Genomic DNA, 23420 nt, shown 5'->3' with positions numbered 1-23420 from the left:
CTTCCTGAGCCTTCAATTCCCAGCAGTCCGGGTTTTAGCAGATGCCAAGGTTTTGGAGACCTGACATGTAAAGATTCTTTCTGTGCAGCATTTTCCTTTGAGTGTATTACAGAATCTGTAGGTTGAGAGCTAGTGAAAAACCTTGAACTTCAAACACAGTCTCTTTCTTTACATAAAATGTTATGTGTAATATTTTTCACTTATTTACATTTAAAGAAATGTTATATTGAAAACTTTTACCAATCGTCTTGCAAGTAAGAAAACAAACGACTCTGAAATTTTAGAACCTATGCAGAGGAAGAGGCTTTATGCCAGTATTTAAAAGAGTAAGGTCGTGTAACCTTTATGACCGGTTTAGTTTTTCTTCAAGGAACGATTCATTGCCATTATGATTGATTTTGTTTTCTAGAGATAAAGCAGATGTGCAATATGGCAGGGAAAAGAAGGGACAGGAAGTCAGAAATTGCTTCATTCTGGAAAAGAAAAAAAAGAATATTCAAGTAACAAATACAGTGGCTTTGAAAGATACTCTGAAAGTGAAGTCTACAGTGGCCTTCTGGATAAAGTATTTGATTGGCCTTATAAAATTGTATCAACCAGAAAGCAGTGTGTTGTATGGGTGGGAGCAGTTTTTATCAAGTAATTGTAGTGTTTTTTTTTTTAATTGTAGTGTTTTTAAAAAAATCTGTGTATGAAAATATTTGTTGGAGCTCTAAGTGGGGAAAAATCAACTTTGGGAATGATTTTCTATTTGGACAAGGCAAATACTGCCCCAGTCTCTAATTAGAGTTTTGGATTAAACTCAAGCTTTGTTAAAATCTATTTTATGGGGCAGCAGAACAAAAAATATGTCCGATTCTTTGTGTGGCTTTAAAAACACACACACACACACACACACACACACACACGACTAGCTCCAAAGGATAATTTGCATAAAAATACAATCACTTGAATGCAGGGAATATTTAAGAGGATAGTAAAAAACCCTCAACATGTGGGGAAGGAGTATATTAATTGGAAATTTTCTTTCTTTCTTTAATCCTTGCCTCTGAAAATATTAAATAATTTTCTAGGAATCAACTTAGTTTAAAGTACTTAGGCAAAATGATCAAGACTCCTTTTGTATTCATTTTGTTTTAGGGAGCCCCCTAATGAAAGCCTTCAATTGACTGTTTCTGTGCTTGCACTGATTTTCAAGTGGGCTTTGTGGGGATAGGTGTCTGTGGGCTTGTGAGGCTGCTTGGCCAACCTCTGTAATGATCAGGAAAAGAAAATGCTTAGGCCACACCATTTCAGCCTTTGATGCGCTGCCAATAGGAAGCATCTCAAAGACCTGCTTTGCTGTGCAAATGGAAATACTTTCCATCAGAAGTTAAGCTTTAGAAATGTTTCATTTTTGGTTCTAAGTTTTATCAGTTTCTCAGCCTCTGATCATAGAGTTGTGCTCTTGTTATCAGTGAACATTCATTTATGGCTTTTGTGTCGAAGGCACCTAGGTGGTCTTCATCCTGTTTACCTTTACACAGCTTTAATCAGCGTCTCACGAGGCAGGACAAGAACTTTTGGTTACAGTTTGATAAATGGAAGAGGTTGAGGTTGCTCATGGTAAGATCTAAGCTGCTACCTCCTGTCTCGCCATATGATTAGAGTGGAGTGGGTTTTGTATTAGACAGATACCGCTTACTCACTGCTCCCTTGTGCTTCTTTCCCCGTCATCTTCTGTAGACCCTTTACTGTTATTTGACTGTGATAATTGAATCAGATGGCTGTTATAATTTTTGTACACAGAACAGTTGCTTTCACAAGCATGACATAGGACATGAGGGCAGATACATAATATGGGCAGATTTAAGTGATGGAGTCTGTTTATTGATCTCTGAATGATCGTGCATAATTCAGCCCATCAATTCATTCCATCACTGTTCTGTCTTAGAGTGTAATCACACAATTAAAATGTGATTTTCACGATACAAACAGTTAAAAACCCAGTACACATAATTATAGAAGAAAAACAAACCTTTCTTTTTTCCTCCATTTTTTTGAAGTAGTCTGCTATGAAGGTGTTATTTCCTTGACACATCAAAATGGCTAATTTGGAGTTGTGATGCTTGTTATGTAAATAGGCCATATGTTGAATTCCTATAGAAGTTTATTCGTTCAGTGTTGTGATAATGGATAGGATCCCCTAAGTACCATAGCTAAGAAAAATAGTCTGTGAGGATGCATTTCTCTCTACTATTTATATCCTTCCCATTATTTTTGTTTAACAGCTAGAGTTTTTATTTTCTAATAAAAATATTCTTAAATGGGATGGTGTTATTTACCCTTATACATACAAATCTTTCTCTCTAGTCCTGACACAAACTCTCTTCTCATTTATGCACCTGTTTAATAGTTTTCATGGTTGATGTCCTGTTGTTAGGCCAACGGCTGCATGCCTATCAACTTTTAGTATCCTCTGCTAAACCTCTTCCTTTCGCACTGAAAAGACTTTTCTTTTCTTCATACTGTTAGCGTTCTCTTCATCACCCAGACTGGAGACCCAGGAACCATCCCTGACTCTTCTCTCTCTCTCTTTCATTCCATCAGTAAAATCGGGCACCAAGTCCTGTTAACTCTTCCTTTGTAAGAGTTTTTCCTAGCCAGCTCCCACATTTCCATGGCATTCCTCACTCCCCACACCCCGATAACCCAGGCCCTCGGCCATCCCTATTCTAGGATGATTATAATCTGCTACATCCCGTCTCTCTGTAATTGAGTTCTCCCCATGCTTCGCACTTCGTCATATTAACCTTCCTAAAGCCTCTTCTCCTTAGAATTCTTATCCAAGGATTGTCTCACAGGAAGTCTGAGTTGAACTCAGATTTGTCTGATTCCAAAGCTAGTGCTCTTTCCACTAGTTCAAGTGCTTTTTATGCCCCCTCCCCCTCCCCCCACCTTGATCCAAGGTCTCAACTTGGTTTTATTATTTTTTTAAATTAATTAATTAATTTATTTATTTTTGGTCGTGTTGGGTCTTCTTTGCTGCGCGTGGGCTTTCTCTAGTTGCCATGAGCGGGGGCTACTCTTCATTGCGGTGCGCGGGCTTCTCATTGTCGTGGCTTCTCTTGTTGCAGAGCGCAGGCTCTAGGCACGCAGGCTTCAGTAGTTGTGGCACATGGGCTCAGTAGTTGTGGCTCGCGGCCTCTAGAGCACAGGCTCAGTAGTTGTGGCACATGGGCTTAGTTGCTCTGCGGCATGTGGGATCTTCCCGGGCCAGGGCTCGAACCCGTGTCCCCTGCATTGGCAGGCGGGTTCTTAACCACTGCGCCACCAGGGAAGCCCCTCAACCTGGTTTGGATATACCTCACTCTTGCCCAAATTTTACTTACCAACCTTATTTTCTACTTTTCTAACATGAACCTTCTATTCCTACTAATTGGATCTCACTGTCCTTCTAAGATGACTTTGTACCCTTTTGTTCATGCTCTCCCTTTTAGAATGTCTCTTCCTTTTTCCTCTGACCTAAGCACAATCTCCATGTTAAGTCTGCTCACCCGAATCATGTTACTCTCATTGGATTCTTCCTCTTCTGCCCTTTTGTCTACATCATTCTTTAGACCAAGAGATACTCTCTTATACTATCGTGTTCACAATTCTTGCTTTTCCAACAAGATTGCAAGACCCTGGAGGGCACTGATGTACCTGTATGCTATCTTTGAACCATCTACAAGCTTTGGGCATAGCAAGCCCTTGATAAGTAGACCTATAGAATCAATAAACTAAAAAGGTGAATTTTTTTTTAAAGATGGGCTTTGATATTGCCTGTGTACTGCTCATCATCATGTCCTCAGAGCCTAGCTTGCAGCTTGACACCTAGTCATGACCTCAATAAATATTTGTTAACAGAGAAATTAATGTTGACATTGGATAAAAGGGACAAGCGTTTGAAGGAGGCGTCTGTCAAGGAGTTTTTTCCCCATTTTTCTTCAGTGGTTCTAATCAGCCTCTCCATTCATCAGCTGTGAGGATTCTGAGGCCTTGGCATTTTCCAGAGTTGAGGTACTGATGGAGGCTGGCAGTTGTGAGTTAGAATTAAGGAGGCTGTCATTATTTTAAGGTGGAGTGATGGGTCCCATTAGTTGGCAAAAATGAAAGGATTGAGGCCTTATGCCAGTATTTTATACATAAAACAATTAGAGTTATCAGTTTTATAAATATTCAGCTAATCGGCTCCAAACTCCAAGACTGTATTGCAGAGCTACCCAACTTTTTCATTTAAAAGCTTCTCGTACATTAAAAAAATAAATCATCTGGGTATCCATCTAGGGATGAAAAGTGAGGTAGGGAAAAATTGCCACACCCATCATATTGTATTCAGGACAAAATTCAGTTCTTTTAACTTTAATAAGACTCACTTTGTACAAGGCACTGTTTCTGCCGGGAAGGAGTTTATAGTCCAGCAGGAGAAATAACACATGTATCTCAGAAACAAAGGTCTAAGAGAGCTCAGAAGGGAAAATTTCCTTCAGATTGGAGGGCGGTGGGGACCTTCCTAGAGTGACAGTTATTTGAGCTGATTATTGAAAGGCTTTGGGTCAGATTTCAATAGCTATTACTGGGAATATAGAGATGAGGGAAGGACAGCAGGGTTGGGAGGAACACAGGCCAGGCATTCCAGGGTGTTTTGACTCTAACATGAATCCTCTAATATACTACCACTGCTTCAGAAGCTGAAATGCCACTAGGACTCTCCTGGGTACTGGTGGTCTGCAATGTTCCATAATGAAACTTAAAGGAGATATGGAGACCTGAAATAGGTACTTTGGTGCCAGGTGCTGAACTGACCATGACATAAAGCGCAAACTAAGTCTTGTAAGCAGTATAACTGGTGCATTTCTGGGTAGCATCCAACTGGCTTAGAATGCTTGAAGAGGTCTCCTGCAGTATGGAAACACCACTGAAGATGGAAACTTTCATAGTAATGTAAATAGGAAGAGGTCAGCACTGAATGTGGTCCCAAGTAGCCAGCCATCTGTGGGACACTGCCCAGTGATCCTAGCAGAGCTCAGTAAATGAGTAAACATACTGTTTGTTATAGTTCCCAGATTCTGATTCTGTATAACTACTCCATGGATTGTAAAACTAGGACCGATGGGTGTGAGTTTCAGGGAGACAGATATGGGGTCAGTATAAGGAAGGTGGTCCTGTTATGGATTGTGCTAGTTCATGAGGTGGTAAGACCCCATGGTTAAATGTATTTAAGCATGAGCTATACCATATACCAGGCAATGTCTCAATACATGCATCATCTCTGTTTTTCCTCAAAGCAGTGTTACTGCCCCCCCCCCCATTTTACCGACAGGCAATACTGAAGCCTAGGAAGGTTGAGTAGTGAGCACATTGTAGAGCAGGTGTCAGCCCAGGCAGTTTGAGGGCAGCGACTGAATATGTACTGGATGAAGAAAGGATGCAAACGTCAGATGGCCATTAGGATTTTTAGGGGCCCTTCCTAACGCTAGGATTGAGTCTTTAATTCTCCTTGGGGGATCAAGATGCTAATTGTTGGCAAGCACTAATTCATTAACAGCAGCACCCAATTCCTAGAAATTCAGAACAAAGTGAATTACAATCATTGTCATCATCCTGATGGCCACCACTTAGTGACCATCTCATTTAAACCTAACAGCTATCTTGCAAGGTAGGGATTATGTATCTTTTAAGGAGGGGGCTCTAGGAAGTTACGTAGCTTGATCAATCCGCAGGGTTGATCAGTGGCTTTTTTCTTACACCGCCCTTTAAGGTAATTCGTGGTGATACGGGAAATATTTACCTATCAGTTCGGCACACACACCGACCAATCAGAGAGGCCACCAGCTATATACCACGCTGTGGCCCTTCCCAGTGATGAACGTCCCCTGAGGTGATGTTGAGGCCAAGTCCAAAGGGATGTGAAAGATTTGGTAATACACCAAGACCACACATCTGGAGCTCCAGAAAACTAGTAACTTTTATCCGATTTTATACATGATGTGTAGTACTATTAAAGAAAAAAAGCCTTCACCTGTAATTATATTTCACATATATTTCTAAATAAAGAAAAGTAGCTTTGCAATGGTCACGTTGTATCTTCCTTATAAATGGCAGGGCCTTCTTCCTCATTCCTTTTCTTTTTTTTTTCTTTTATTTAGCGGTACGCGGGCCTCCCACTGTTGTGGCCTCTCCCATTGCGGAGCACAGGCTCCAGATGCGCAGGCTCAGCGGCCATGGCTCACGGGCCCAGCCGCTCCGCGGCATGTGGGACCCTCCCGGGCCGGGGCACGAACCCGTGCCCCCTGCATCGGCAGGCGGACCCCCAACCACTGCGCCACCAGGGAAGCCCTCCTCATTCCTTTTCTACCTTTTACTTTCCTCCAGGCAGAGGCTCATCTGTCTGGACACCATCCCCTCTTGCTTCCTCAGGGATCTTGCTCCATTATCTCGCTTTCCTTCAGGGTCTCAACCAGCCTTCCCTCTCGTCGCATAAGCATTCATAAGCCTTTTCGTTCTTTAATAACAAGAGAAGTCAAAACAAACAAAATCCCTGCGGCCCCTTCCCTGTTGGTCTGGTCACGTTGCCTCTCCCTCCTGGGCTCAGCAGGCAGCTCCTTGAAGAACAGGTCCTCACACAACACCCACACCTCCCCAACCCTCTACAGCCCTGTCCTCTCGTAATGGCCACCTCTGTCCTGCAGACCGCCAGCTTCATTGTCCAGGAGTCTCTGGTGTTACTGATCACTACTCCTTGACACCTTGCCCACCTGTTTTCTGAGTCATTCCTTTCCTGATGTCTTTCCTGTTGCCCAACCGCTCTGTATTAGGCTTCTCTGCTGGTTCCTCTCCTCCTCCCGGACCTCGGTACCCTCTAGGGTTCCCCCTTCAACCCGCTGCTCACCTACTCTTTCCTTCTGCTACCACCCATACGCCATCGATTCCTGAATCTGCAACCCTGAACTCTTCTGACATCTGCTCCAGGTGTCTTAAACTCAGGGGGTTCAGAACTCTACTTCTTTTTCTTTTTTTTTTTTAATGTTGAGCCTTCTTTTAATTAATTAATTAATTTATTTATTTTTGGCTGTGTTGGGTCTTCGTTTCTGTGCGAGGGCTTTCTCTAGTTGTGGCAAGCGGGGGCCACTCTTCATCGCGGTGCGCGGGCCTCTCGCTATCGCGGCCTCTCTTGTTGCGGAGCACAGGCTCCAGACGCGCAGGCTCAGTAGTTGTGGCTCACGGGCCTAGTTGCTCCGCGGCATGTGGGATCTTCCCAGACTGGGGCTCGAACCCGTGTCCCCTGCATTAGCAGGCAGATTCTCAACCACTGCGCCACCAGGGAAGCCCCAGAACTCTACTTCTGCAGCCAGCATATTCCTTCTGTGTTCTCTACCTCAGTTAATGAAACCCATTTGACCAAGTTTAAAATCCGGGAGCTGTTCTAGGATCCTCACTCTTCCTCAACCCGTACTTTTCATTGATGACTAAGCTGTGTAAAAACTGTCTTCTCAAACCCTTGAGTCCGCGCTCACCTCTCTAGGCCATTACCACCACGACTGCCTAGGTTCAGGCCCTCATCACTCTCTTGAGGGTTACTGCAGTAGCCTTGTAACTGGTCTCCCTGCCTTCTGCCTGGCCTGCTTCCAATCCCTTCCCCACACTGCCGCCTTTCTAAAAGGCAAATTTGATCATGGACTCTCTGCTGCTTAAACTCCTTCAGCGGAGTCACTGTTTCTCCAGGATAAAATCTAAGATCCCTAGCCTGGCACAAAAGCTCCTTTGTGATCTGGGCTCTCCCTTCGGGTGTGTACCAAAGTCTTCTCTAATGATCCTGGTCCCCACTGACTACCCCTCCCCGCAGCATCCCTACTAAAGGAAATGAGTTGTTACAGGCGAGAAACGGGAGGAGGGATGGGAACAGGGAAGAGATTGAAGAACTTTGCTGTCCAGTACCGTGGCCACTAGCTGCCTGTGGCTGCCGAGCACTTGAAATGTACCTAGTCCAAACTGAGATGTGTTATGAGTGTGAAATACGCCACGCCAGACTTGGTATGCAAAAAGGAATGTAAAATAGCTCATGAACAAATTTTATTGGTTACATGTTGAAACAGTAACATTTTGGATATAATGGGTTAAATAAAATATATTATTACAATTAATTTCACGTTTCTCTTTATCTTATTTTTTTAAGATATTTTAACATGGCTACTAGGAAATTTTAAACTACCTGTGTGGCTGGCATAATAGTCGTATTGGACCACATCGTTATAGAACATCTCCTTGTTCCTGGGAGATGCATCCTGTACGAGCCAAGCCCAGGAGCTTTTTGAGTGATTAAGTCAGCCCTACAGGTATAGAGAAGCAGCAGTTGCTCAGTTTCTTAAATCCACAGATATTAAAGTGCTTTAGATACGATTCAGAATCAGAGAGACAGTTTGTGAAAACTACAGCCAGGAGTCCTTCCTACAGTGTGCACAGGGCTAAAATCACGAGTCTGGCACATCTGTCTCGCCAGGCCCACCCAGACACCATCAGGAGAGGGAAACAGGGATACTGTGTGCTAGAGGGAGGATTTGAGGTAGACAGGAGGAGCAAGGACAGGGCAAGTGGAGTCCCGGGAAGCCTCCTGCTTGTGAGGTACAGACAAAACACCAAGAGCCACGCCTAGGTCTCTGAGATTCCCCCATGCTGCCATGGACCCTTTCCCAGTGGGAGAAGTCCCAGGTCCTCCACTGTCTTGAGCCTCAATAATATGTACATGATAAAGCCATTGTGCATCAAACAAAATGATGTGCCCAACAACTAGTCCTCCTCAGTTATGCCTTAGGATACTGAGGGCAGCAGTCTGTGGATCATTTGGCCCAGAAGGCTTGAGGAAGGTATACGGACCTTTCTCAAGGTCCCAAGGACCTTGTCACAAGGACCCAGAAGATAATATGTCCTAAGAGATATACAGAGCTTTGTTTTCAAGTGGAAAAGCCAAACCAGTGATGGGAAACCAGAGCTTACCAGGATGGAGCAGGAGGGAGAAACCTGGAGGTGAGGGGAAGAAACCATGACTATCACGGGAAAAATTAAATGGAATCAGGTGCCAGTGAGTCTGATAGGCAGTGGGGCTCAGCGCCTCTCTCCTGGTGGTTTGTGTGCTGTGTTCTGTTGAGCCCTTTGGTTCTGAGAAGAATGCCCCTGGGCAGTTGCTTTGATTTGCTTTTACATATTAGGCATTAGTATAAGATTCTGGTAGGGGGAAAGGTTCTTAGGCTAAAAATAAAAGTTTGAAAGTCATACCTGTACAGAGACTGGCCTGAGAAAGTGGTGACCACCGTGGTGTGGTGATTGCTCCCCCAGTTGCAGGATCTGGGACCAGTTTGGGCGCTTGGCAGGAGCTACAACTCCTTTCCACCTGTACCCGAGTGACTCTCCGTTGGGTTGACCATGCAGTCTGTCTGGCCTTACCTGGGAAGCCAGAACTGTCTCATTCTTGCGTACCACATTTTCACTTTGTGCCCCAGGTTCTCTCTCACATTTCCAAGTCCCTGATTTGAGGTCTTGTGTAGGAATCTCAAATTGCCTTGGGTAAGGATCCCATCACATATCTCCAAGCCTTCTTAAGCCAGTAGTCTTGAATCTGAGATACAAGCCCTAGAGTGAGTGCCTGCTGCCCACTTTCAAGCTTCTACTAACACCTGCCAGCAATGGGCAGGAAACTCAGCTAGTTTAATAGGTATTTGTGGAATTGAAGAGCTTGCCTGGATACTGGCTGTTCCCTGATTCCAGACCCCTGACACCAAACACTCTTTGGCTGCCCCACTGGTCTCTGGGTCCCATTTGTACCACATGTGCAACTTGGGAGGGGAAGGGGAAGGCAAGTATAGGGCTGATTTTCCTAAATTATGGTACATCTGCTTCTCTGTTCCCTGTGAGAAGGCTGGTCTTAAGTGTGGGCAAGAAAGGTGGCTGCCTTTATGGTGTGATTTCAGAATTCATTCTACTCAAAAGGGCTTTTCAAATATCAACACTTTCTCTTTCCTGCTCTCTAATATGCAAAAGCCTACATGATAAAAACTCTATTCTCTTTCCTAAGACCAATATGGTTTAGACGAGAAGGAAAACAGATTTGATTTGATGGTTGAAAAGCCTGGTTTTGACGCATGTAATTGGCTGGCTGTAATGAACTTGAGCCAATTATTTAATCTTCCTGAACCTCAGTTTTCTCATTTATGGAGTAAAATTAATAATACCTACTTGCTTTGTTATGATTTTCTACGACTAAATAAAACAAGGTATAAAGTGCCCAGCATCAGGGCCTAAAATGCAATGCTATGAAAGTGGTAACTTAAACTGGTCAGACATGTGCTCCTTAGACTGAATGATTTTATAGACCCTTCCCTGAGACTGATAAGAAGGAGATAAGAAACCTGGGCCAGGAGGGCCAGAATTCAGCCATCCCTGGGTGAAAAAGGACCAGAAGGAAGTTGCCTTCACATTCTGCTTAAGGCCCGTCCTGCCTAATGGTTTGCATTTGTGAAAATATTCGTCTGGGATTATGAATACAACATGAAGCCATGGAAAAAAAGGAATGTTTACATCCTCTGCCAGGGTAATATAAGAATAAACAAAGCAAGTTTTTGAGTCTCTGAATAGTTAGGTGCACTGCCATCAAAATAAATTTTTATTTCTATTCTTTGCTGATAAATTATAGCTGAAGGAAGCCACTAAAATACCCTGAAAAGGAAGATTCACATACAAATGAGATACCAGGGACAGATTTCACACTTACTTTGTAGGAGCCATTCTTTCCTTAACTGTGGGTGTTTGGGAAGTTCTTTTATTGTAGCCTTTGTTGCTTCCAAGAAGGGGGGAAAAGCTTTAGTATACTCAGGAGAGAATGGTTTTGATTGGAGGCAGTGTTGTTCTCAGTGAGGGCTCACTTTCCTGTATTGTAGTGCTTGCTAATACAAAACCGAGAAAACCCATAAACGGCAGTAAGATAGTCTGATCTGACATACTGCCACTTATGATCGACCTGTGTTTATTACAGGAACGTGGGCAGTCCTATCATTTTTAAAGGGGAAAGTGGAAGATGTTATGCTGGCTACTGTGACTGCTAACATCCTGATCTAGAAGGTCTTTGTCCTTTCTCATTCATTTCTCCTGTGAAGTCTGAATGGTGGACTGGATTCAGTACACGCAGGGGGCTGCCAGTGACTTCCTGGGCTCTTGATGTAATCTCGATCGCCCCACTGCAATACCACAGCCTCAGTATAGTGTCATATTCAACCTGAGAATACTCAAGGAGAGAGTATAAACCTACTACCTCTAAAATTAAAAATAAAAGCATTAAAAATAGTATTTAGTGCTGGTTTGTGGCACTGAATATATAAACTCATTTATTGTTCTGGTAGTCCCAGAGCAAGAACTGTTGCAGTTGCGATGGGTGATATCAACTAAGGTTGTCATGACAACATTAATTTATCATTTCCAAACTTTGGTAGGATTTTACCTTCTGAATCTCCTGGATTGTCTTTAAATTTATAGTTATTTCTCATTTATTAAGGCGAGGCATATTTAGCTATTGCTTACATAAATGCACTGAATATCTTCATGAAATTTACTGATGTGAAATTAGAAGCATAGAAGGTGGGCACTGGAAAGAGGTAGTGGATGCTGTGGCCTAACGGTCCCCCCAGAAGAAGGAATCCCTTCCACAGTACCCCAGTCAGCCAGCTGCCGTTCGAACCCTGCCAGGAATGAGGTGGTCACAGTTTTGTGACACTGAGGACTGCTGCCCACGGTAGCCTGCAGTGCTCCTAGATCTTGAGCCCCTTTAGATTTGGACCTTGTCTCCTTTGTGGTTGGACCAATACTCATTATCACGCACATCAGATACGGAAATCTGCCTCCCTGTAGCTTCCCTGTTCATCTCCTATCACCCTTTGGAGTGCCACAGAATAGTCATGCACCTGAGTGTGGTAGGTCTTCAAATATTTGACCATTGCTATTGTATCTCCTGTTCGAAGTCTTCTCTTTTCAGGCTTACGTGGTTCCAGTTCTTTTGGCTGAGATTCGCCATCCTGTTAACACTCTGGTCGCCCGCCACTCCGCCTGTGCCATTTTAAAAGCGAGGCATCTTGAACTCAACACCCTGCTCCTGAGTTCTCTGAGTGGCGGAGGACACACAGCTGCAGCTAACTCCCCATCCAGGGCACCTTCTTTTGCTGATCTACTCAGATCCTGTGTTGGCCTCCATTTTAAATGAGGGGCAGCACGTTGTTAGTTTATATCCAAAGTCAAATAAAACTTCCCAGTCTCTTTCTGGACAACCCCTACAAAGCCAGCTCTCCCGTATTCTGTATCTGTGCAGTTAACCTTGGGAACACACGTAGAGGACTTTACCTTTATTCTCGTTACATTTTGTCCCATTTTGGCAAATCATTTTTCCTCTCCATCAAGACATTTTTGAATTATAATTTCTAAAAGTTCAATCTCTCAGTGGTACATTTTCCACTTATTTGTCAATTACACTTTTTGAGAAAGGTACTTCCTCTGTCATTGATAAAATGTGGACCAAGACAGGCCAAAGAGAGAGCCCTGTGACTTTCTACAAGAGACTTCTTGACATCCATACATGAATTTTGTTAGCTGTTTTTTGTTTCTTTGTTGGAACTAGTTTGATCATCTCGCAGTCGTGTTTACTTTCTTGCCCCCAAGCTCTCTAAGAGGATACAGTTAGGAAGGACTTAGATGCCTTAGTGACACTATGGTGATTGACCCACTTATTGCCAATCATAGAACTATATTACGAAATGAAGCAAGATGAATTGGAGTAACTTTTAGATTGCATTCATTTTTCTTTTGAAAAGTTTACTAAAAAACATGTGTAAATAGTTTTAATTTATTAAAAAATAATTTTGTAAAATAAGTTCATTCTTCACCCATAATTTCAATTCACGTGAACTTGTTTGGTTCAAAGACATTGCTTTTTTGTATATCATTCAGTTCTCTGTATGGAATCATTGCTTTGGAAACTAATTGGTGGTGGGACAGGAAATCACTCCTTAGGTGTCCCTCCAGCACATCATTATACTCACATCTCCTGGGACAGACAGTAATCAGGCTGAATCATGTCCAAGTAGCATGCTGGAGTCTATGTAAATGGCTCCATGACAGTTTCACTAACTGTGACCATGACTGTGACCATGACAGAGAATGCACTGATGGCATCATGTCACTAATGGATGTGTTTTCTCTAAATGGAAAATCCTGTATTATTCAGAGGGTTTTTTTCCTTCTCACACAAACTCTTTGACTTTTATATTAATATCAAATGTCTGTCACTTATAATATGGTGTTTGTGTACTATGTTTTGTTTTACTTGTGTACAAAATGGTCTTTTCCACGCTTTTTACCTTGGACTGGATGGAAAGAAAAAATAATTTGAAAGAGTAGTAGCACGAGGAACTCAAATCTGTAATAAGTCAAGGAATAAACTCTTGCTTCATAAAAATACTTCTCTTTGGTGGTGCTTTAGATTTTACAAAATACTCTCACAAGTTTTTTTTTTGAAAAAAGTTTTTGCTGACTGTAAAAATAATTGCATACTCTTTGAATTTGGAAAAAATACTGAAATGGATAAAAGAGAATTAAAAGTCAGCTAAAATTTCACCACCCAGAGATTGTCATTGTTAGTATCTGGTGTGTTTTCCTTCCAGACATGGATGTATGTGTAGTTGTGAGTATGTGCATGTGTGTGTGTGTGTGTGTGTGTGTTTAAACTAGCTTCATGGTAGACCTAGGCGGTTTGTACTGAGCAATCAGTGTGACATAGTAGTTAAAAGTGCTTTGGAATCAGACACTTGGAGATTTCAGTCCTGGCTATGCTACTCATGTAGTGACTGTAAATTGCTTAAACGATCAAAACTTCAATTTCTACTTCTATAAAATAGGGATAATAATAGCATGTATCTAGTAGGTTTATTGTAAGAATTAATAAAATAATGAATGTAAAGTACATAGCATGGTGTATGCCTCAGTAAATGCTCAGTAAATGTGAGCTATTATTGTTACTATACAGGTTTTCTTGTTTGTTTTCCTCACTTAAATTCTAGGGTAGCAATTTCTCTTGTCAAAAAACATTATTTGAGAAATATTTGGAATGACTACATACATTTCAATATATGAATGTACCTTAATGTAATCATTTCGCTATGCTTAGACCATTTCCAGTTCTTTGCTGTCATAAAGAGCACCACAGTTAATATCCTTTACATTTTTTTTGTGCGTAGACAACAAAATGAATTTCTAATGGCATTTTACAGAGAGGCAGAGAAAAATGATCAATTCTTTAGTATCTCCTTAATATGCCAGGTTATATGCTTGGTTTTTTAATGTCAAAATTCTCATTTAACTCTTCCACAACCCCGTTGAGGTACATCTGTTACCCCTATTTTTGGATTAAAAAGCTCTGAGGGGAGACAAGTAGTTTGCCCAAGGTCACAGAGATAGTGGTGGTAGAGATGGTATTTGAAGCCAGCTGTCTGATTTCAAAGCTTAAGCTTTTCCATTCTGGCAGGCAGTTCATGCCTATCTTTTTAAGGCTGGCGGAATGAATAGTTACCATTGTGCTTTTCACAAAATGTCACTTGGTGCCACATAAAAGATAGGACACTTGGCTGGAACTCTTGGCTTACTCAATATAGTACCTCTTGTGTGCGTATGTTCTTATATGTTTTGGAATCAAGCCTCATTAAAATAAGGTGCTAACTAAAGGAAATCAAACATTGGTGTGATTATTTGATGAAAGCAAACGTCAGGGAAGAAAACATTTATTTAGTCAAAAACACAAAAGTCATCTTTGTTTTAGTTGGATGGACTAGGCCAGAATTACTTATCTCCCTAGGAATCAGAGTATTTCACACAAATCAGTATAGGAATTAAACAATAACAGCCAAAGTAAATTGATGCTGTCAAAAGGGGTTATAAGTTTCATTGCTGGTATATTCGGGGTTGAAAGGGAAAATCTTTAGCCTTAGTTGTAAGATGCTACACCAGGAAAGAGCTGTAACAATTGCTGTAGGTATAAGTATAGGTATAGGGGAGACATAACGTTTACTGGGACAAACCCCCAAAGAATTATTTGGTGAACTGACAGGTTGTCTTTAAAAAGTCAGCCATTCGGAACATTTATCTTGGCAGCTCTCAAATCTGACTCACAGCGTGTAGTGTGGCAGTCAATTTTTGAAGGAAAAACGCATAATTAATATGAAAATCAAGGTATAAGGTGTTGCCAGTCAGTACCCAACACACAGTTTCTTAGAACAAAGGAGCAATTGAAGTTGTCTTTTAATAGGGTAATCCTGGTTTGTCATTCTGTAGGTTTCAGTTCTTAGTAAAAATGAAAGAAAAAAAAACCCTAGTTGTCATATTTCATATCCAAGAGCTACTTTGTTGCAGAGCTTGTGCCCAACTCTTGTCTAGTCAAGAAAGTTATCTTTGGTTTTTGAGTTCTTGAATTTTCATAGCCCTTGAACTTACACATTTGCCTTAGCAGTGTCCCCGTGTTCCTGCAGTCATTTTAGTTCTTACAAGGGAGAAACAGTGTCCGTCGTAGCCCAATGACTAAGAAGGTTTAAAGACACAGACCTACTTGAGAATGGACTTGAGGATATGGGGAGGGGAAAGGGTAAGCTGTGACAAAGCGAGAGAGAGGCATGGACATATATACACTACCAAACGTAAGGTAGATAGCTAGTGGGAAGCAGCCGCATAGCACAGGGAGATCGGTGTTTTGTGACCGCCTGGAGGGGTGGGATAGGGAGGGTGGGAGGGAGGGAGACGCAACAGGGAAGGGATATGGGAACAGATGTATATGTATAACTAATTCACTTTGTTATAAAGCAGAAACTAATAAAAAAAAAAAAAAAAAGAAGGTTTGTATCGACACAGCACGCCCACCAGCTTGGTCTGTGGAGAGTCTGTGCCCCGTCGTGGTTTGCAGGTGGGAAGGGCCCAGCGAGTTCAGTTTGGGCTTGCTGCACAGCTAGTGAGTAGGTAGAACCGTGCACAAGACGATGGGTGTGAATCTGTGGACGATGGGTGTGAATCTGTGGATGGGATCCGAGATGCGGCTCCATCCAGCGCTTGCTCCGTAGCTGTCTACCTCTAGGCAAAGTGCTTTACTGTCTCTGAGCCTCGGCTCCCTCTGCTCTCACAGAGATAATGACTCCTGCACAAAGGTCATAGGGAGGATTAAACGCATTGAGCAAACCAGTGGGTGAACTCAAAAGTGCTTTCATGGTTAGCTCCCAAGTTATTAATTAATGGCCACAGGTCATGCCTCCCAAGGAGAAGCCGATTTACCATTGAAAATATTTTCAAATGAATAATGGGAATATTTGTAAAATATATGTAAAAATACACCACTCCTGGGGCTAACCTCACCAGACCCCCCTAACTCTTTGCTTATACTCTATCCAATAATAAAGGGACAGGCCCTTTCTCTGCCCAGGAAGCCCCCAGTGCCCAGCGAGCTTGGCATCTCTCAGAGCTTAACTACTCACTCCCGTGGCACATCCCTCGATGAGGGAAGGAAGCCCTTGGCATCAGTACGTGGTTCCTTTGAATACAGTACAGACCTTTATAAAAATAGCCATTTAGGTCTATTAAGTTGTTCCAAGACAGAAGCAAAACTTGTATATTTGATGCATTATTTTAGCTTTCAACTAAAAAAGGGCTCACAATAAAAGACTATCAGATAGAAAAGCATATTCCAACAGGGTTGCATTATAAACAATTATAGGAAACTCTGATTATTAAAGCAATCATTTTGCCAAAGGGGAGAATGAAAGAGAAGAAGTTAGGAATTTTGACACTGGACATCACGCATACTTTTCTGAAGTCTCCTGTGGTTTCCCCCCAGCCCTGGTAATGTAGGCAAGGGCTCAGCAACTGCTTTTGAGTCTGGCTGCCAGAGAGTCAATCCCACCCCAGGGGCTGCGCTCACTCCCTTTCCACTGGGGCTGCTGCCGGCTAACCCGCCTTCCCTTTCTTGCCTCCCAGGTGGTCGTGGTGGCCCTTTCTCTCTGTCCTTTAAAAGGACAGGATTTGTTCATTGGCCACCCCAGCCTGGGCTCACTGCAGGACCGTTATGAAGGTGCTTCAGGTACTTAATGACTGAAATGTCTCCGTGGCATTCCTCGGAGATTGGCGGGGTGTGGGTCAACCAAGTGCTGGATGTTTTATACAAACCCCCATGAACACTTAGCAGTAGGGAAGCCAACAGAGGGCCCACGGAGCCCCGGACTCCTTGAGCCCGCTAGCTGGGAATGCTAACCCTGCTTGCTATACTCATCTTGAATCAATTTCTAAATTTTGTTTCTCCTTCTATGCAGGAAACTATTCTGAATTTCACTTATTTGCTTTGGTACCTCATTTCATTCAGCTCATTTCTTCATCAGCTATTTTTTGAGCGTCTGCTGTGTACTAGGCAAAGTGAGAGGAACAAAAAGCCATCAAACATTGAAAAGGAGAGAGCAGTTCACACCTCAGGCAGAAAGCAAGATAAACCTCCAGGGTTGAGAGAGAGGGAGAGGTTAAGTATGTAATGATTTTTCTTTTTTTTGAGCTGTACTTTCTACAATAATTTGTACTGCCTGAAAATCTATACCAGTATTCATTTACGTAGCAAATCCCATTGTAATGAGAAGTCCTGTTATCTATGACTGGGACAAGCATCATTTAGAACACAATTTTAGGGCAGCAGAAGACTTTGGACAGTCCCTTGGAGTGAGTTGAAATGGGATTTGACCTATATATCAAGCTTTTCCTTGATATTTTTCGTTTCCATGTGTCAACAAATACTTGACTTGATATTAAAGCCAGTTAAATCTATATTTCTTGCTGTAGTCAAGTACAGCAACATATAACCAAGGGCAACATACCCCCACCAGCCATATTTTGTTAAGTACATGTATTTTATCATAAACCTACTTGACTGAACTACTTTCACATGAATAGGGTGAAAATATCAACGTAACTACCATTAAAAAAAAAAGAAAAGCTGGAGAATCTCTGATCTAGTCCCTCGCCCTTCATTTAAGCAATCTCATAGTTTATTTTGCTCACTTTCATCATAAGGAATGACAATATGGAAAAGATCTTGATTGTGGTAGCTGTGGTTTCTTTCTCTTTTCTCTAAAGGGTTCACTGTAACCCATTCTCCCAACTCCCATCCCAACCAGAGGATTTCTTAACACAGCCGCAAAGTGGCAAATACCAGTAAACTCAAGAGTCTCAGACTGTAGGAATCTAATCAATGTGATGAAAGGGAGAGTGAGGTGGAAGCCTCTTACTTACTCTTTTTCTGAACTTTTAATTGTTAGAAAATTTCTGAAAATTATGTAGTAAAAACTCAGTGTTTCCATAAACAAATGGCCTGAAGCATCAATTTATAAACACCAACAAATTTATTTACTGTTATTAGAAGAGCCTAACTTCTCTTGCCTGTGTACTATAAATGGAAGAGCGACTGTCATTTATTGGGCTCCTACTCTGTGCTAAGCATTTACAATATCTCACCTCTAACAGTCAAAATGATGCTTTAAGCATGTATTATTATTTCCATTTCATGTTCAACTTCGGCTGCTGAGTAACTTATCTGAGGGCACCAAGCTAGAAAGGGTATAAGCAGGAATTTGAACCCGAGTTTGTCTGGTTCCAAAGCCTTTTCACTTTTTTACATCAGGAATCTTGAGAGTGTAAAAAAATTTCTTTTTCAAATTGTTAAAGTTACACGTGCTCATTATAGGAAGTTTGGAAAGCAGACAAAATTATAAAGAAGAAAAAATCACTCATAATTCTTCACCCCAGGGATGATCACTACTAAAATTTTATTTTATTTTTCTTTCTAGGCTTAAGAAAGCTATAATTTATATATCCAAGAGGGTATTGTTCCTCAGAATTGTCATCCTTGAAGTTTATTCATGTTCTCTAACAATGTTGCCATTGCTTAAAACATTTTTGGAGCCAATTTAGGAACTAAATTCTCTGTAGACTCCCATGCACTGGGTACTTTGGTAGAGACATAGCAAAGAGGGTGTATCCGTTACCTAAATACCTGTCAAAATAATACATTTTTATGTTCTACCTTTTTGTGCCTTCTAAAGTTATATGCTGCAAATATTTGACCATCCTGTAAAGAATACCATCATTGCCCTCTCTAAGAACCATAAACATCTTCTGTGACTTCAATTGTGGTAGGAGATGGAATTTACCAAAATGCTACTTCCTCCCATGTCAAAGATTGATGGACATTTTGGGTTATGTTTAAAAGTCTTTATTAAAAATTAAATCAATAAATGTTTAATGTCTCATTTGACAACTCATGTTATGTGTTACATTGTCCACACAACAATGTTTGCCTTTTGTGGTACATAAAGAAAATCAAAGAATTGTTTTTGTCAAAGTTTGAAAAGCACATTTTAAAATCAATTTCTTTTTAATGGAAGTATTATACTCACTGAATTATTTCCCTCCAAGGAGTTTCTGTAAAAGCAAATATATCTTAAGTATGATGAACTGATCTTTAAATAAAGTTGGTAGCATCTTTTGTCAGAGTGTTTCGCAAAGAAGCAGGCACGCATGCGCACTCACACACACATACATAAAAGATCGCTATCAAAATGGCCACGGGTATACTTTATCAAAGTGAAGAAAGTCAAGTAATTAAGTGCCAGCTGAGTTCTCATCTCTTTGGTTTATTGCACACAACACTATTACTTTCAGAAAACAAACCTAACCCTCAGCTCAAGCATCTCCCTGGTTGTCTGGCTTCTGCCTTATTTTTCAGACATTCTTATCTGCCCCATAAGGTTAGCATGGCACCCCCTTCCCAGATTGCTGGGCACCTGGGACACCGGGACCCTGGGTCCTAAGATTGGTGCAGAGTCCTTCGGGGCCACACCCAGAGCTCCGATGGGGGCCCACTGGGCATGCGCAGGTGTCCTAAGGGCTGCCCTCTTCCCTGGTCTTCCGATTGCCGAGATTTCCCGTGGTAAGACTTCATCGTGCTCTCAGAGCTCATTACAAAGTGTAGGCTTTGTCTTGTGTTTTAATCCTGGGCACTATTCACAGTGCCTGGCATTGTGTTCAGTCAGTGTGTTAGAGAAATGAAGGGTTACGATATATTCTCGCAGAAATGGACTGTTTGGAGGAAAGGTAGTCTGATTACAAGAGAGTCCGAATAGAATGGTGACTTCGCATCTCAAGACTTAAGGGCCTCTAGGTCCATCCTCTCACTTAAAGATGAGAACCGGAGAGGTCAGCTGACTTGGAAAAGGTCACCTAGAGAGATGGCGCCAAGCCAGGCACAGCATCCAGCATCCTGAGGTCTTGTCCCGTCCTTCCCAGTGCTCCCTCCTGTCCTCGTTCCCCGGTTGTTTCATGGAGGTTGAGCTGACTTTGCAGGATCAGTGACCAGAGCATTTGAAGCCCCACGTGGTGCTTAACAGAGCAACGGATGCAGAGGGATTCTCAGGGAACACTTGAAGAGATTGTTGACTTAGTGAGTAATTGCCTGGTTGACTTAGGAGCCCAGCACCTGTCTCTGTGCCTAAGTGGTTACTAGCTGAATGGTGAGTTCCCTGGGCTTGTGTGGATATTACAGGCTATGTTTTGGAAAGGAGATCATTACAGAAATAATAATAATAATAACAGTCACTAACATTTATTTGTGATCAATTAGGCAGGATATCCCTGTGGTTTAAAGTCTAGGCCCTGTGGTCAGATGGTCACAGAATCCCAGCTCCATCACTTGTCTTGTATATATGTGTGTATATATATATATATATATATATATATATATATATATATAAGATATTGGGGGTAGGAGTTTATTAATTAATTTATTTATTTTTGCTGTGTTGGGTCCTCGTTTCTGTGCGAGGGCTTTCTCTAGCTGTGGCAAGCAGGGGCCACTCTTCATCACGGTGCACGGGCCTCTCACTATCACGGCCTCTCTTGTTACAGAGCACAGGCTCCAGACGCGCAGGCTCAGTAGTTGTGGCTCACGGGCCTAGTTGCTCCGCGGCATGTGGGATCCTCCCAGACCAGGGCTCGAACCCGTGTCCCCTGCATTGCAGGCAGATTCTCAACCACTGTGCCACCAGGGAAGCCCCTTGTATATTTTTATGAGAGGTGCTTTCACCTTTTGGTGCCTCATTTTCTGTATCTGCAAAATGCCAGTGGTAATAGTGCCTACCTCAGAGTATCGAAGAGTTAACCCACTGAAGCCCTAGAACAACGCCAAGCACCTTGTAAGAAAGTAATAAATGTTAGCTGTTGTTATTAAAATATCACTACTGTGTGTGCCAAATTCATTGTACAAATTATATACTACCCAGTCTTCCCAACATCTCTGTGAGGAAGCTACTATTATTGATATTGTCCCCCATTTTACAGTTGAGTAAACTGAGGCTTTAAGTCACAGGTAAGACCCAATTCCTTGTCTGCCTGACTCCAGAGCCCGTGCTTGAGTGTGGGTGTGAGGGAGATGAGTGGTGTGGCTTTGAAATGTGAGATCTGACTTCCCAAATTTCTTTTTTTTCCTAGAGCACTCCAGACTCTGACCACTGTCAGGAATATCTCCGTGGATTCCTAGGTAAGTAAAGGCTGATCCCTCCCTTCTCTGTATCCTCCTGCTGCCCACATGGCTGGCTGCCCCTGCACCTGCAGCTGACTCCCACAGGTCTTGTCACAGTCTGTCAGCTTTCAGGATTTTAGCACCAGAGTGCTCCTGTATAGGTGTACAGACCGAAGAGACAAGTCGCTCATGATGGGGTGGGGGATGGGGGATGGGGGATGGAGGCAAGGAGCGGAGGACTGGAAGCAATCCTCCCCCACCCCCCTGTGCCTTCTCCACCTACATCACCTACATCGACGTTTCTATGGATTCCTGTAGTTGCATGCATGTGAAATACCTCAAAGTACCAGGGGAGAAAAGTCTTTATTTATAGAGGTCATTGTGTTGTAGAAAGGAATTATGGTTAAGAGTGGTGGGCTCTGGGGCCAGACTACTTGGCTTTCCCTCCTTGAAGGGATAACCGTTTTTGCTGTTGTCGAAGAACTTGGTCCAGTGAATCTGGAAGTCTGGCTTGCAGTCGTCAGTGCTCACTCAGCGTTGAGTGGGGAGTGGAAGGACACAGACTTTTGAGCCAGACAGCCTGGCTTTGCATCTTGCTTCTGCTGCCTAGTAATTGTACGGTCTCTGCATGTCACCTGCCTCTCTGAGCCTCAGTTTCCTTCTCTTTAATATGGGGATGATTATACCCATCTTGCAGAGTTGTTGGGATATTTCTAGCTCATGTATGTAAAGTGGACTATATAAGATTGACATTCAGTTAAATGGTAATTATTATTGTTATCAGTTATTGGTATTTGACTGGGTTCATCACAAGTATTTGTTGGAGGGGAAGCATGTTGTTATTTTTCGTTCCTCATACTTTACAAAAATATTTTTATTCTTATTTTTTCCCCCCAGCAGTCTTGCTTGTTTAAAGTAATTTGCTTAGCAAGCCATTTTTCACTGTGAAAAGATCACCTCTGGTCTAGATCCTGTCAAATGATTGTAAATTCCAAATAGAAGTAGTCCAAAATAATGAGGTCTTACTGCACCTGGATGTTTCCATGAATGTTTAAACTTGATTCTTCTTACATAACCCTGAAACTTCAGTAGTAAGATGACTGTAACTTTTTGAAAAGAGCCATTAACGTTGGTTGTTTTCTGTGAATGGAATAGAATACTTTACTTCCTCATATCTGAAATCTGAATCACCACGAAAACATTTTCTTTATTGTTGTTCAAAGAGAATTATTATGGAAACTATTGGTTGATTCTTCCTCTCTCTGTCTCTCTCTCTCTCTCTCACACACACACCCCTTAGTTTTTCTTTCACACACACACACACACACACACAGAGCTTAGTTTTGCTTTCCATTAGGCAACTGAAGAGTTACTATGTAAATTCTGGCAGCCTTCTCCCCATCAGACAAGCAAGGGCACAATCAATTCCTGTTTTCTTGGAACGTACCAGATAATCAGAAACTCTGATTATTCTGCTGGAAGGCAACAAACAGCTTGATGGAAAGATGTACCAACTGAAAACAATTCTGATCATATTTTTGTCAGGAGAATGAGATACCTCCAGCTGTCTGTCACTAATTATATTAGAGGTAGAAAGCAGGAATGTTTTGGCCTGCGAAAGATTACGGCTGTCTCATGCTGGAGCACCAGTTTTACTGGCTGCTTATCCCAGAACAGTGACATCGGACGTCCATTCTGTAACTCATCTTGCCAGTTAGTCATAGTCTCAAACCCATGTCACATGAGCACACTTAAGGAATTTTCTAATTATAGTTCA

The 23420-nt window shown here is 42.2% G+C and overlaps 1 protein-coding gene across 4 annotated transcripts in view; it reads left to right on the top strand.

Moving 5' to 3' along the window:
* SPATS2L (spermatogenesis associated serine rich 2 like) overlaps nt 1-23420 on the top strand; it is a 176684-nt gene that overhangs the window by 1354 nt on the left and 151910 nt on the right. For all 4 annotated transcript variants that reach the window (XM_082630130.1, XM_082630134.1, XM_082630131.1 and 1 more), the window contains exon 2: nt 21613-21661. The gene's annotated coding sequence lies outside the window, so the exon portion shown is untranslated. The remainder of the gene's footprint in view (nt 1-21612; nt 21662-23420) is intronic.

Source organism: Mesoplodon mirus, assembly GCF_964341445.2.
Source record: "Mesoplodon mirus genome assembly, chromosome: 8".
Classification (NCBI taxonomy): Eukaryota; Metazoa; Chordata; class Mammalia; order Artiodactyla; family Ziphiidae; genus Mesoplodon; species Mesoplodon mirus.
The sequence above is the reverse complement of the archived record's forward strand: the minus strand, read 5'-3'. Positions and strand labels throughout refer to the sequence as shown.